This window comes from Rhinolophus hipposideros, assembly GCF_964194185.1.
Source record: "Rhinolophus hipposideros genome assembly, chromosome: 12".
Classification (NCBI taxonomy): domain Eukaryota; kingdom Metazoa; phylum Chordata; class Mammalia; order Chiroptera; family Rhinolophidae; genus Rhinolophus; species Rhinolophus hipposideros.
Window position 1 is genome coordinate 63508901 of NC_138058.1, and position 16120 is coordinate 63525020.

Consider the following 16120-nt stretch of genomic DNA (forward strand, 5'->3'; position numbering starts at 1 on the left):
TTTTTGAAAAATGCTATGATAAAGCTGCGTGAATTTTTATCTTTGCAAACACACCTCCAGGAAAAATCAGCTCTTAGCAGTGAAATTACTGGACCAAAGAATATGCATATTTTTAAGGATTTTGACATACACTATCATAAATCACTCTCCAGAAAGATTTTTCTAATTTGCATTGCACTGTCAGAGACTGAGATGATCAATATCCGTAAAGCCTCACTAGAAATTATTAGTATCTTCTCTTTATCTTTGACAGTTTGGTAATCTCAGTATTAACTCCTTGTAGTTTCAATTTGAATTTTTGATTTCTCACCAAAACAGTTGACTATTTTCATGCTTAATGGTAATGTATATCTCCTTTTTTTGTGAATTATGTGATCCCATTGTTGTTTATTTATAATAATGTTTTGTAGAGTACAATTATGACCCCCTTTGTTATATTTATTGAAAATATTCTCCCTATTTTTTTAAATGCCAGAAATGTAAGATTATTTTCTTTAATTAAAGTATTGTTTAGTGTACACTATTATATGAGTCTTAGGTGTACAACATAGTGATTTTTATTTACCTTATGAAGTGATCACCACGAAAACACTAGTAACCATCTATCACCATACAAAGTTATTACAATATCATTGACTGTATTTCCTGGGCTGTATATATTACATCTCCATGAATTATTTATTTTATAACTGAAAGATGGTACCTTGTATTCTCTTCAACTTTTTCACGCATACTACTCCCTCCCTTCTGACAACCATCAGTTTGTTCTCTGCATTTGAGTCTGTTTTGTTTGTTCATTGGAAATTTTTATTTTTATTTTTATTTTTACTTTTATTTTTCAACCTTGGCCCACTCCTGCTTTGTCTGTAGCCTGCCAAAGCCACCAGCCACATGTTATTTATATAGAGGTTGCTCCTACACAAAGCCACTCCTTAAAGATCAGGAGAGGTAGCTGTTTCATCTAATTTCCTAGATTTTCAGTTTTCTGTTTTTTAGAGATAAAGCAGCTTTTTAAATTTACATAGTCAAATATATCAACATTTGTATTTAGAGTATCGGCATTTGGTTTAATGCCTAGAAAAGCTTTCCCTACTCTCAATATTATATAATTTTTGCTCTTATTTTGTAGTGTTCTTTACGGTTTTATTTTATTTTTTTTTAAGCTATCTGCGATTTGTGTTGAAAATGATCGGAAATAGGCAGGTTGCTTTTTGTTTTATTCTCAAGCGATTAGCCATTTGTCCGAAGTTTATTAAGGGAACTTTCAGAAACTACTGTAAGTATGATCACAATATTTATTTGTACTATTAACATTAATTACACTATCTACATATAATGTTAATTTATTGAGTAATGTTGAATCATATAGAATCGTTAATTTATGTGCTAATATGAATTAGCTCTTTTCCTAGAGATCTTCATCTTAATTATCATGGTGGTTTTTTTTTTGTTTATTTTTCTGTTTCTGTTGTTAGAAAATAACTTGTTTTTAACTACACAAATAATACGGATTTATTGCAGCAAAAAACACACAATAGAAAAAAAAAAGACAGGTAATAATTGCTATTAGATTTTAGGTTAGATCTTCCATGTCTGTTGGTTGTTGTTGTTGACATTTGTTAATTGTCTTACATTCAGTAATTTTCAAATGTTGCTTTTATAAACAATAATACAACATTCATATGCCTAAATCTTTGGGGAAACATATTTGATTGCAAAAAGCCAAAGCATAGGTTTTCTGGGGAGTTCTAACATTCTCCCCCCTTCATTCTAAACAACAATAAGTCTTCTTCCTAAGGCATTGTTTTAAATTGAGGAGTAACTTAACTGAGGTGCATCCATCTTAAGTGTGCTGTTTTGAAGATTTCACATACATATATGTAATATTGTATATATCCATACATATCGTATTACATACTGTCTTTCCCTGAAAATAAGACCGGGTCTTATATTAAGGTTTGCTCCAAAAGACGCATTAGGGCTTATGTTCAGGGGATGTCATTCTGAAAAATCATTCTAGGGCTTATTTTCCAGCTGGATCTTATTTTCGGGGAAAACACGGTATATCCATGTAACCACCACACAGGAGGCTCCATCCTTCTTGTGCCACTCAAAAACCGTCTACCCTTAGACACTCAGCTCTGGCTCTCCGCCTCCGCCCTCCCGCACTTTTCCTGAGCTGGAAGCCCTCCTGTTTCAGCCTCAGCATGGAAGCCCAGAATACTCTCAGTGGATTTCTCTTAGCTGCTCCTCGCCCCCATTACTCTGGGGAAGGAGGATCGTTCAGCACTAATTTTCTAACTGTCCCCTACCTTGGCTTACTCTGCACTTACTCCATGAAGGCACATAGGAACATGTTGGCAAGGTGATGGATACCCGCTTGGTGGCTGGCCTTTCCGGGGTGCTACACTGTCACACCATATCAGCTCACACATGGTCAAAGCTTGATGGATGTGCAGCAGGTTTCCCCTTGCTCAGCAGATTCCCCCTCCTTCTGCACTGGCAGGGATGAAAAAAATGGTCTCTTTCTTAAAAGAAGAAACTTACTTTAGGTTGTTTAGTTCATTAGTTTCTTTGTGTCCTCAGCCCTCCAAGGTTTTTCAAAGACTATGTGTGATACTATAGTTTCCCAGGTTTGTTTTGATGTTTGGGGTGTGCTCTTGCAATTTTTTACATCAGAACCAAGCTCAGTGATTTTAATTTGGGGATATATGTATTCCTTGTATACATATATATGGAATATATATATATATATATATATATATATATATATATATATATATATATATATAATATAGTCACCTTTGTACGCCATATATATGGTTATAGCTTCTTTCTCATTTATAATTTTGAGAACAGTATATTCTGTCATTTCACTGATGATGCTTGCTAAAATTTCTTCTTTTCTATTGGTCTTAAATTTTTTTTTGTTATTGAGTAAATTAATTATACTATGACTTCTTTCTCTAACTGTATTAATCTTGTTTCCATCTTTCTTAAACTCACTTCTTCTAATGTCATAAAATTTACTGTGTGGTTCTTTTATAACTCTATTTAAGCCTAAATAAAGCTTTTAAATATAAAAGTATATAATTCTAGAAATTCCCCCTCTAGTTATACATTTGTTTTTATCCCATATGTTTTGGTTGAAATTTTTCACAGTACCTATTGATAAATAGATTTTTATCATAGTTTTTTTTTTTTTTTGGTGAAATAATTATTTAGCAGAGTGTGTTTTTGTTTGTTTTTTGTTTTAATTCCCTACTGATCTGATATTGGCAGACCTACTAGTAAATTATCACTATTAGTATTTAATTGTGTGCAAAGTAAATTTATTCAAATTCGCCTTGTCTTTATTCATGTACACCATATTTCTCAACAAAAGGAAATCATTATAAACATTAACCTGGTGGCTAGGTGACTTAGAGACCCAAGAAAATGGAGGTAGAGCTACCATTTTAACCCCTCCCTTAAAATACGATAGAAGAAAGTACCAAGCCAGAGCAGTGGCGTACAAAGGTGACTGAAGCAATCAATAAATCATCAAACTCAAAAGATAACATATTAATCTTATACTGATATAGTGCTTTACACTTTCAAATTCTTTTGTATGCATTTTTCCTGGACTTATATTTGGGGAATATAGTTCCGAATCCATAGATGTAGAAATTGATAGAAACTAAGCAGTTTCTTTTCATCACAAACTTTTAAGTGGCAGAATCAAAACTTGAACTACATTTTCATGAATATGAACTGTCTTCCCATAACATTGAAATTGTTTATATAATTAAATGTTCTTGTCACTAAATTAATTGAAAAACTCAAAATTATGCAGGACGCCAGTGGTTGGTTAATTCAGAGGCTCATTTAGGGCCCAGGTATCCATTCTCCCCCTCATCATTCTCAGTAAAGGTGATTTCTGCATTCGGGCTCACCTCCTTATGTACCCAAGACAGCTGTAATGGCTACAACCATCACATTCTTATACTATAATGTATAAGGAACCCCTTCTCCCCCCTCCCCCCAAAAAGCAATTTTTAATCCTTGTATCATTTTTTAGAATTAAACAAACAAACAAACAAACAAAAACTTTCCTGAATACTCCTCAGCAAATATCCCCTCAGAATTGCATTGCATGCCCAGTCCTAACCAATTATAGGCAAGGAAAATGAAATTATTGTTTTTAATTTATATTTATCAAGATTTAGATCTTGAACATGAGAAGCTGACCTCTGATACTGCCAAAAATAAATAAATAAACAAACAAATAAGTTAATTTCTATTGTCATGAATAAGGCAAGGGAGTGGCTTTGGGTTGGCAACAGACAGTGTTCTGTTACAGATACAGAGATTGGAGATAAGAGGGAGACATGTCAAAAACCATTACAGACCATATGAGTACATCACGGGAAATTGGGAAAATGGATTATTATTGAGAAAAATAGGAAAAGAACAAAGCAATGTCAGTTTTGATGGAAAGATGATAGCTTTGGTTCGGCACAAGTCGGTCAAAGAAATAGGGTTTTCAAAAAGAATTGCAGGCACCTAGGTACAAAGATTTGAAGCACACAAGATCAGCCACAGTACAGTTTCAATCTTAAAAACTTCTTCATAGATATGGTAGCCAATGTCATGGAAGTGAGTAAGATTACTGAAAGAGACACTAGAAAAGAACAAAGACTGAGCATTGGGAATCATACCTAATTAAGGGTACAAAGATATGCATAAATGAAGAAAGTACAAGTGGAAACAGAATAAATGTTATTTTTGAAAAGCCAGTGACACTCCACTGCAAACATAGACCATTAAACTCAACATTGAATTATTAACATTCTCCATCTTTTTTCTTCTTTATAAGCAAATATTTTAAAATCTTAGTGTTCCATCAAGTAGCTATATCATCATTTACTTACTCATTTTTCTGTGTTGGATATTTACTTACACACACACACACACACACACACACACACACACACACACACCACCTGCTCTTTTAATCTAGCCTCAGCCTTCCATCTCAAAATCTTAGCCAAGAATTATATAGTTTCAGAGCAATAAAATAAAAATATTTTAGCAAGAAATTGGCTTGCCAACAATGTATACTATATAGAGAAAAATGTTTGAAATTTCTTTATTATTCTGTGAAATAAGCTTGACTTACAAGACCATATATATCCTCTCACTTACTTCAGAAGTGATACACTCCCCCTCACCAATGCTTAACCATAAGGATGGATTTATTAATAGGAAGAAGGAGAATGTGATGTAAAGAAAATAAAATGGAACCCTACCTTTCTCCTAAAGTATCATGGAAAGATGAGAAAGCAATGGGAGAAGTAGTAATTGATGAGATGGGTGTCCCAATATTCCTTTGTCAGACTTTAACCCAGAGAGGTAAAAATGTGTGATATTGATTGGGGGAAAAATGGAGGCTCAGGAGGCAACTGAACATGAAACATGAAAGAGACCTGCATAATCAATGGATGACAATTTGTGATTAAAAAGTGTTCTGGTTTGTTTTCCGAAGCTTCTCTTAATTCCTGAGTGGCCTGGGTATTGTGTAACAGAGTTAAAATGACATTGTGACATACGCTGGAGATGGACCAGTATGCTAGGTTGCCTGATAGAGGAAATGACACAGAATCCAAAATATCTAGAACCTGACCTAGATCATAACGGCAATTGAGTTAAGAGAGAGAGAGATCATTAGGCTTTAACAGAAATGAGAAAAAAGATTGACTTGTGTATTATCAACCACAGATATCAGCAATAGATGCCAGTAGAATGCCAATAGGTAATGTGGTATGTTGTGTCAAAATAGGCCTCTGTTTCTTTACCTCCTTTCCATGCATGATATCCCCCTATCAAGAAGTAGTCTGTGACTGTTCCCTTGAATCTGGATTTTCCTTTGGGACTTGCTTGGACAGTAGAATGTGGTGAAAATAGTGTTCTGGGATTTCTGAGACCGATTCATTAAGCCGTGAAGCTTCCATGTTGGTCTCTCAGAACAGCAGCCACAATCTCATGAGAAGCCCTTGCAGAGGCCTTATGGAGAGGCCATGTGTGGGCTCTTCATCTGACAAACTAAAGTGAACTTTCATCCTGGGACAGAATGAACTCTCATCCCTGTGAATGAGTCATCATGGACATTCAGCCCAGAGTCTTTAGATGATTCCAGCACTATAGCAGCAACCCTAAGAGATTTAAAGATAAAATCACCAGCCAAGCCCAATCATCGCCCACAGAACTCTGATAGATAAATATAAATTTTTGTTTTAAGTCACTGAGTTTTCGGGTGGTTTGTAGTGCAGCAAATATAACTAGAGCAGATAGGATCAGTCCAAATGTATCCCAATAGATTTCTCTGAAGCCAACCTCAAAGTACATCTAAGGGATGGCATTTTGGTCTGAGGACTCTTTCACCATGTAGGCAAGAGGTCATGTAAATCACTTTTCTAAATGTACTTTTCAGTAGAGCAGGAAATAGGAAATAGGCATAATATAGACTGAACCTGTTTTTCCCCTAATACTAGATATTACCTAAAATCGTTTTAAAATGTTTTTAGGCTGTTAAAACCAAGGTAATATACTAAGTAAAGGCTTATGAGGAAGACTAGATTATCTACAGGCAAATGACAACAATGCATTTTATATAGGTTGCATTGTAATTAAATAGAGTCGTGAACAGTTCATCACAGCCTACTTTGTCCATAAAGTTTTATTGGAACGCAACCACACTCATTTGTTTACATATTGTTGGTAACTGTTCCTGTGCTACAACAGCTGCAGCAGAGACTATCTGGCCTCTGAAGCCTAAGGTGTTTGTTCTCTGGCACTTTGCAGCAAAAAATGCACTGACCCCTACCTAAAGTAAAAATTGGAACCATGATTCTGACTAAGATATGAAACAACGTTTCCAATTATATTTTCAGGGCAAATTCCTAGAAGTAGAATTATCTAACTTTCATATAATCTGGTCCTAATTCATGTCCAGAAAAACTATGTCTCAGTTTACATAGAATCATATCTATATGAAATGACTAAATTCTCTATATCCTCACCAATCTTATAAAATTGATAACCACTAAACTGTTGTCTGTGTCTATGAGTTTTTGTTTGTTTGTTAAGTCTTATTAATTCATGTGTTGCTTTCAGTTTTATATCCCACATATGAGTGAAATCATGGTTCTTTCCTTTTTCTGTCTGATTTATTTCATTTAGCATGATAATCTCAAGATCCATCCATGTTGTCACAAATGGCAGTATTTCATCTTTTCTTATGGCAGAGTAGTATTCCATTGTATATATATTTCACAACTTCTTTGTCCAGTCGTCTATTGAAGGACACTTTTGTTGTTTCCAGGTCATGGCCACTGTGAATAATGCTGCAATATATGTAGGGATACATTTATCTTTGAGAATAAATGTTTTCAGATTTGGGGAGTAGGTACACAGAAGAGGGATTGCTGGATTATATCATATTTCTATTCTTAATTTTTTGAGGAACTTCCATACTGCTTTCCTTAGTGGCTGTATGGATTTATGTTCCCACCAGCAGTGTATAAGTATTCCTTTTTCTCCAAATCATTTCCCACAGTTATTTTTTTTGTCTTATTGATAATTCTTATTGTCATTCTAACAGGTGTGAGGTCATCACATTGTGGTTCTGATTTGCATTTTCCTAGTAGCTAGTGAAGTTGAGCTTCTTTTCATGTATCTCTTGACTGTTTGTCTTCTCGAGAGAAGTGTCTGTTCAGTTTCTCTGCCCACCTTGTAAACTGGATTTTTATTTTTTTGAGTTGTATGAGTTCTTTATATATTTTGGATATTAGCCCCTTATCGAGGTATTGTTTGCAAATATCTTCTACCATTTGGTCTGTTGCCTCTTTGTTTTGTTGATGGTTTCTTTTACTGTGCAGAGGCTTTTTTAGTTTGATATAGTCCCATTCATTTATTTTTGCTTTTACTTCCCTTATCTTTGAAGTCAAATTCATAAAATCCTCTGTAAACCAAAAGTCCATAAGTTTAGTACCTTTGTTTTCTTGTATGCAATTTACCGTTTCTGGTTTTATATTTAGGTCTTTGATCCATTTTCAGTTATTTTGGTATGTGGTGACAGATAGCAGTCTAATTTTATTCTTTTGCATGTGGCTTTCCAAATTTCCCATCACCATTTATTTTAGAAGCTTTCTTCCCTTTACTATATGTTTTTGGCTTCTTTGTCAAAAATTATCTGCCCACATATAAGTGGGTTTATTTTGGGCTTCTCAATTCTATTCCATTGACCTTTGTGTCTTTTTTTTTTTTGCCAATACCATGCTTTTTTTAATTATTGCTGCTTTGTAGTATAAATCGAAGTCAGAGTATGATACCTCAGGGCTTGTTCTTTTTTTCAGGCTTGCTTTGACTATTTGGGGTCTTTTGTGATCCCATACAAATCCCATAAAAATCTAATGATTTTTTTGTTCTATTTCTTTGAAAAAATGCAATTGGGATTTTGATGGGTATTGCATTAAATTTGTATATTGCTTTGGGTAATATGGCCATTTTAATTATATTTATTTTTCTAATCCATGAACACGGAATATCTTTCCATTTCTTTCTGTCTTCTTTGATTTTTTAAAAAATAATATCTTATAATTTTCAGTGTATAAATCATTCACATCCTTTTGTTAAGTTTATTTCTAGGTACTTTAGTCTCTTTATTGCAAGTGCAAAAGGAATCGTTTTTTAATTTCTTTTTCTGAAATTTCATTATATATAGGAACACAATGATTTTTGTACACTGATTTCTGTATCCTGCAACTGTATTTCTTTATTGTTTCTAATTGTTTTGGGGTGGAGTCTTTAGGGTTTCCTATGTAAAGAATCATGTCATCTACAAAAGGTGAAGAGATTAGAAAGTACAAATTAATAGTCACGATATAGTCACGGGGATATGAAATACAATATGAGGAATATAATCAATAATGTTGTAAAGATTATGTAGGGTGTCAGATGGGCACTGGACTTATCAGGGGGACCACTTCATAGACTGTAGATGCCTGACCACTGCGCTGTACACCTGAAGCTGGAGTAAAATAATATTGAATGTCAAATATAACTATATATATATATATATATATATATATATATATATATATATATATACACACACACATGGGATGTTGGTATTGTAACAGCTATATAAGATGTTAGAGGGGTAGTAGATTGGGGGTTATCACTTTGTAAGGGGTATAAATGTCTATTACGATGCTTTGTACACCTGAAACTAATTAAAAAAAAAAAAACTTCAAAAAGTGAAAATCTGACTTCTTCATTCCTAATTTGCATGCCTTTTCTTTCTTTCTCTTGCTCAGTTTCTCTGTCTAGGACTTCCAATACCACGTTGAATAACAGTGGTGAGAGAATCTTCTCTTCTTAACTAGCTCATATACTCGATAATGGAGGTGTAGGCATGAAATAGTCTAACTTTTCCCCAATAGCTATGCCCAACTATGCCATCCTCTTCCTATTGGCAAATATATATCCTAATAATATTTCTGGTAGATCCCATAACTATCTTGTCACTTAGTTATTAACAGCCAATCCAATTCAATCTAAAACTAAAATCTTCTAACTGCATCAAAGCTGTCTCTTTTTGTTGCTAGCCACAGTTGTGACTCAGGAGATCTAAAGTCGGGAGGGGAGATGGCCTGACTCTTGTATACATCTATTTAACAATATTTATTGAGTGATTACTGTGTGCAAAGATTCGATCCAGACAATTAGAATTCATCCAGCACCCTCACAGCAGGGCCTGCTGTATAATTTGTGGGGCTCAGAGCAAAATGAAATTGAAAGACTCTGGCCAAGGTCCCCCTCTTTCATGAACCCACTGTACAAACTGATCACAGACAGGTGAACCAGGTGCTTTAAACCTTTGTTCGGGAATATCCTCAGTTCCTGGCTGAAGGTTGGGTGAGAAGCACCCACCTCATTGCTCATGAACCTACTTTGCATTGCCAGCACAAAGTGAGAACCTTAGCTGCTTGACCTACTTTGAGACTCTTCTGGGCTTGAATCCAAACCCTGCTTGCACCCAGGCCCCCCATAAGGTTGGAGAGCAATGGCAGAATGCAGCCCTCAGGGCTACCACTACCCTCACCCACCCCGCAAGGATAAGGGAAGACCAGTCAGGTCCCAGGATGCCAGAGACTGGGAAGCAGGCAGCTGGGCAGCCTAAAACTCATCTTAAAAAGGCAGGGAGGTAACAGGAGTCAGGGCAGCATGTGAAGTTAAGAACATGAACTCTAGAGCCAGACTACCTTGAACGTTAATGCAGGCCCTCATATACCAGGTGAGTGGGCCATCAGCAAGTCACAGAACCCCTCTCTGACTGACAGAGGATGAAGATAATATTATCAAATTACAGTGGTATAGGTTTGGTGTGAAAATGGAATGAACGCATATACTGTGTTTCCCCAAAAATAAAACCTAGCCGGACCATCAGCTCTAATGCGTCTTTTGAAGCAAAAATTAATGTAAGACCCAGTCTTATTTTAATGTGATATAAGACTGGGTCTTATACAATATAATATAAGACCCGCTCCTCTTTTAATATAAGATTGGGTCTTATATGTATAAGAACCGGTCTTATATTAATTTTTGCTCCAAAAGATGCGTTAGAGCTGATGGTCCAACTAGGTCTTATTTTTGGGGAAACACAGTATGAATGGCTTAGTATAGCATCTAGAATAGAGTAAATGTTATACAAAGGTCATTGCTTATTATTACTATTACCTTTGTTATTATTAGTCACCTACCGCACATTGCATTACAGTGATTTGTCGATAATTATCTTAAGCTGCTTGAAGGAGGAAATCATTTCTCACTTTCATTTGAATAATTATAACACTCCATTAATTCCAACAGACGTTTATTAGGAACTGTGCTAGGCTGTAGAGTAATTGTGATGAGAAAGATAGACATTCTTTACTGCATGCTGCTTACAGTCCAGGCGAAGGATGTTTAAAAAAGAAACGCTAATGAGTATTAATAATTCTAATGTGAAACACAGCATGGTATTAGAGTGCATAGCAATGGGATCCAGCCAAGGGACGGTAATTCAGGGATTCTTCCTATGGAAAGTAATATTTAAACTGAAATGAGTAGGATTTGGCAAGATAAGTTGGAAAATGGAGTGGAGGTTGATTGTGGAGCAAGTAGTCCTGGAAGAGAGATGAGATGAACAAAGCTTTACAGCTGAAGGAAAACATAGCATACTGGCAAGGGCAAAAGAAGACCATGTAATTGGAAGGCAAGTCAAGAACAGCCTCCTGAGACAGTTTAGTGGGTGTAGACTATATTTTAAAGGAAGAAACCATTGAATGATTTAATGGAGGAATGAAAGGATCCTGTTTGTACCATAAAAGAACTATTCTGTACTTTTTGTGTCAAAAGAAATGGATTGAAGGGATGCAGGACTGCAGGTGGAGAAAAAGATTAATAAATTTGACTAGTAATCTAGTCAGTAGACTTGGACCACAAAGATAAACAGCTAGAATGAAAAAGAAGTGATAGATTAGAGATAAGTTTAAGTAGTGAAATTGATAGGGATTCTTGATTAATGGCATATGATTATTGAGGGAAAGGATTACATCTGGATTTCTGTGGGTGGTGACATGTATTGAAATAAGCACAGAGAAGAAGGTTCGAAGAGGGAATGGTGAGCTCAGAATAAACTTGGAAATGGCTCCATTACCGCCAAGTGGTAATGTCCAGCAATGAATGTGATGTAAAAATATAATGTACAAAGCCATCTCATCTGCATGTTATTACCTGATTCCCAGAGCCATAAGGATTACGACTGACATAACATTTTAGGATCCAAGCTGACATCTGGACATACCAATTACTCACCCAAGTACATGCAGAAAGTAAAGAGAAGGATGAAGGAAAGAGGCTTTGCCCCTTAATTCTTGTCTAGTGATCTTTACTCTGCAGCACATGATGTCTGGTAGGCACTGCAAAAGAGCTTGCAGAATGGATGAATTTTAATTTTTTGTATAGAATACAGTGCACTGTTTTACCCCATATATTGTACAAGGTTATTTGTAGATATCAAAGGATAAAGTGAGCAGACCATGAAAAATGGGAGAAATTATAAAGAACCTAAAAATAAAACTTCAACTTCATTGGAAAGGCACCTCCATTATTTGGCTTTAAGCACATTTAATTCTTTATTTTAGGAATGTATCAGAGCAAATTGATCCAAAATTGCATGCTGTGGATGGAATACTACTTTTGAAGGTGCTGATTGCAAATTAGTCAGCATTATGAAGGATAATTTGTGGGAGGTGGTCAAAGAGAAGCAGAAATAATAAACGCCTGAACGGGTTGCCCTTAGAATCATCAGAGAAATGACATCTCATATAAGGCTATCACAAGTAGCACATTTACAGAATAAATTATAAACAAGATTAAATGAAATAACCATGAATAAAATGGGGGGGTGTTACGACACAAGGGAAAGAAAAATGTTGGGAGGAAAATGAAAAATTATAAATGGTTGCACATAAAAATTGCAGGTGAGGACAGGGGAACTTTTTGAATATAGAGAAATAAGATTGGAGGGTGGATGGAGAAATAAATCCCAGGCAAGGACGGGAGACAACTATGCAATTGAAAAGTGTCAGTCTGACTTACTTCTGGAAGAAGTCAGTCTCTCCAAGACCTGACAGACACCCTGCACTGAGGAGGATGCAGCCAGAATGGAGCTGGGGGTGGGGCAACTCTTGTTTTCACCCTCTCACCATGACTTTCCAAGCTTCCTTAATTGCATGTCCAAAGGAGAATTTTCTCTTTCCAGATACAAAAAGGGCTCAAACTCTGTAAATGTTAACTTAAAAAGGAAAAACATATTTTTGTACTATTTCAGTCTTTAGACTATGATGTAGATTAATCTTCAGCCCCAATATGTGAATGTAGACATGTGACCTGAGAAGAGGAAGTATCAATGTCAATACCACTGCTGGCTGTAGCCACAAGGTGAGCTTTGACAACAGCTCCTTCATAGCTCCCTGAAAGGCAGGGGAGAAGTAGAAAGACTTGCTACCTCATAACAGACAGTTCTTGGCTCTAGATGTTCACAGAGATTCCAAAGATTGGTGTCATTATCCCCTGCAAAGGAAGGAATAAGATGTTCTCCAACCCCAAGAAAATGTTTTCTCCCACAAAATCCATTCAGATTTTGAGCTGGTTACCAGTCACGTTGCCCTTTGTGGGGATCTATAAATAGTGGGGGACATCAAGTCCAGGAAATAGATGACAAGAGCTGCTTTTGTCTGTGGCTGAAACATTCTGACTCAGTAGCTCCCTGATTTCATATCGATAGAACACAATAACCTGGGAATGCAGGGCAAATAGAGAACATTAGTGTTAATTTACCAATGCTCATCACTTTAGAATGGTTCTCAAACTTAACTGTGCATCAGAATTGCCTGGAAAGTTAGTTAAAAGAGTTTTCTGGGCTCCAGCTCCAACATGTCATAATCAGTAGGTATAGGGTGAGGCCTGAAATTTGCATTTCTAACAAATTCCACAGTAATGCTGGTTCAGGATTACCCTTGAGAAACACTGCTCAGTATCACACAATGATGAGGGGCAGGCCAGGATTAGAGTTGGGTGACCTCAGGGCCAGCACAGAGTTCTCTCCATGGCAGTACCCCCCTCCCCTCTACATGCTGCTTAGTCAGTGCACCACCAATTTAGGTGCACACCTGTCCCAGTATTTCCTGGTTTGGATTAATTAAGCTATTATTCAATAAGACAAGAGGTCCTGTGATCTCTTGCCAGTTTTGTTTGCCTGGTTTTCATCATCACAATCATCAAATAACCACCCCCAACCCCTCTTCACGCACACTATTTAAACTGGCTAAGCTCTGTAAGCAGATTACTCTTATACTACCTGGCCTGTGGGGTCAGAGAGGTTCAAAGGTGCAGAGTGACACAGTATGTTCTACCCCTTTGGGGGTTCTTGATCTGCCCACCATATCCTATACCCAGAAACATGTGTAAAGAACACTGTCATTACACACAGTCATTTCCACAATCCACCCAGGGGGCATTTACCCCATCTGCCCTGTTACTCCACGATCTCATCTTCCCTATTTCAGCTCCCGTTAACCTCTGTACTTTTGCCCTCATATACTCGTATGCTCAGGGTTTTTGTACTTTACCTGTTCAGAAAGCAGTTGTTTTTGTTTGTTTGTTTGTTTGTTTCATTTTTTTCAAATAAGATTTTGGTGTTTACCTTCTGGAGCCACCCACTGCCATGTGGGTAACAAAACTAACAACAGGCAGCATGCTACCTGTCACACCCCTCCTCCTGGAAATGGTGCAAGTTATAGAGGAGGGTCTGAGAGAAACCACAGCACATTATGCCTAACAGACAAGACATTGGGGCTGAAGACAAGATTCCCTTCAGAATACAGCTTAAGCCTCACCACTTTTACTGCTGTTACCACACAGAAGCAGGCAAAAACCCAAGTAAATCACAGTTATTGAAGCTTCTCATGTTTATTCCTTGGAAGAAGCTTTCTAAAGAGCTGCAGCCCACATATCTCTCATCTGAACTCCTAATAAAGATTGTAATGGCTGCTGATGGTTGAGCTCTTGCTAAGGCCTGAGTGAAGCACTTTATTTTTATTAAGCCATTTAATAATTGCAAAATCTCTATCAGAGAACTACTGTTTTTTCCACATTTCCCATGTGAGGAAATGAAGATTTAGAGATGTTAAGTCACCTGCCCAAAGTTACACTTCTAATCCGTGTCTGAACTTGTATTTCAACCCCATCAGTCGGATGCCAGACATCACACTTGTGCTGGTGTGATTTCGGCTTTCCTATGGTACAGACAGCCAATCACATGGCACGTTCATAGTTTTTGTTTGACAGATTTGAGATGAATATTTTCTGAACAAATGTACCTCAATTCAACACAGAAGTGTGGGGCCCCAACTGTGTTTCCGGCCAGCTCTGTGCAAGGATACAATGCCATGGAGTAAAGGTGGGAAGAGGAAAACATTGAACTTGGTCCCTAACTGGGAAGAATTTATTAATGCAAGTAAGCTGTGGAGAATTGGTGAGAAAAACATATGGCTAAGAGGCCAAATGTGTGAAAAAAAAACTATAAATACGTATTTTAGCTAAAACCAAGAACTAAAAGAAGAGGCTAAGTAGACTAACTAGTATAAAGGACTATCTTCCAATATCAGTGGCAGAGAAGAGCTGCCCTCAGTTCAAATGGTGACAGGGTGTCTGTCTAACATCCCAGTAACCTGAGCATGTATCCATTGCACTGGAGGTATTTACAATACCCTCCCATTTTAATATTTATTTGAAAGTTAATTACTGTCACCGTCAGCTCTTTTACCTCAAAAACATTTCAGAGAAATGTATTCAGGCATTATGTGACTTGTAAGTAAGATTAACAAGAAAGTTCAGAGAAGTGTAATAATCAAGGGATTTGTCTGTTAATAAAGAACTTAATGAAAAACAAATGAGTTAACCCTGGTTAGAATTTGAATTTGGCTAAAACAAATTCTAGAATTGCACATAGTACACTTCCTTAAGCATATCTCATCGTACACCTAGAATCAAAATTAATGACCAACGGCCACATTCATGTGCACCTGGGCAATGAGAATAATCAATTTTAAGGGTTATTTTAGACTAAAAAGCCATGGCTTTGTCCTGCATTATTTAAATCTAAACACAAGTGTGCTTCTAGGTGGGTTTCATAGGATGTATTATCTGTATTATGCCCTCATGCACATATACATGCGCACACAACTGATGAGTTGATAGAGTGCATTACTCCTGCTTTACAGATGGCTAAAGGGATTAAGCAAATATCGTCGCTGCAGTAGGAGGCTGAGCCTTTGTATTCATTTATAAAGTTAGGGAAGTCACTGAAGAGAAAGAGAAATCACGCAACTGGAATGGAGAAGAAAAGCTCCAATTATAGTTCCAGAATTGGCTGCCACCTTTAGTGTTAACAGAGTGTGCACGTTTTTCAGAAGTGACACCTGCATTGTCTGTTGGGAAACATTTAATCCCTGAAGCTGTATTAAGGAGG